Raw genomic sequence first — 676 nt, forward strand, 5'->3', positions numbered from 1 at the left:
AGTAAAGCATTACATAATATTTTGGTGGACTTCTTCAGAACAAAGCTTTATTAGAGCAGGGTTTGATGCACATCTATTCTGCTGTGAATACAGTTAAAGAGCAAAGAACATACAAGTACACCATGATACAGCTGAGTGCAACATATAGAGATCTGTCCTGTGAAGGAACAGCATTATGCTGAAGAGGAAGGAAGGCTGACAGGCAAAGGGAAGGATCACCAATGACCATAATCTTACCTTAATGACATTTCTCACTGAGGCTGACCTGATTAGCCGCAGAACAAACCAGCTACACCTGAACCACGTATTCGCCATGCAGCCACTGGTTGACAGGGTTTTTTAAAAAAAAGAATTTTTTTTGCCTTTTAGGTTTGAATAAGTTATTATTCCCTCGAAAAACTGGTAAGGTTCGAAATGTTAAAGAAAACTGAGCATGTACTTGATCCCATGCAGTGCTTTCACCACTTTTATTTATCCTCTATAGAAATCTACATCAGAGCATGTATGAAAAAAGGACCATTCTTAAGTATGCAGATGAGACAGACAACTTTGTCAGGTTGTGTTAAGAGTCCTACCTTCAACTGCACATATCTAAGACTAAAGACATGGTAATTGATTTCAGAAGACGTGCCAACACACATGAAGTCACATCCATTAAAGGTCAGTCACTGTGTTC

Source organism: Seriola lalandi, unplaced genomic scaffold (genome assembly GCF_002814215.2).
Source record: "Seriola lalandi dorsalis isolate HSWRI2012SDOR001 ecotype SW California unplaced genomic scaffold, Sedor1 jcf7180002054861, whole genome shotgun sequence".
NCBI classification, from domain to species: Eukaryota; Metazoa; Chordata; class Actinopteri; order Carangiformes; family Carangidae; genus Seriola; species Seriola lalandi.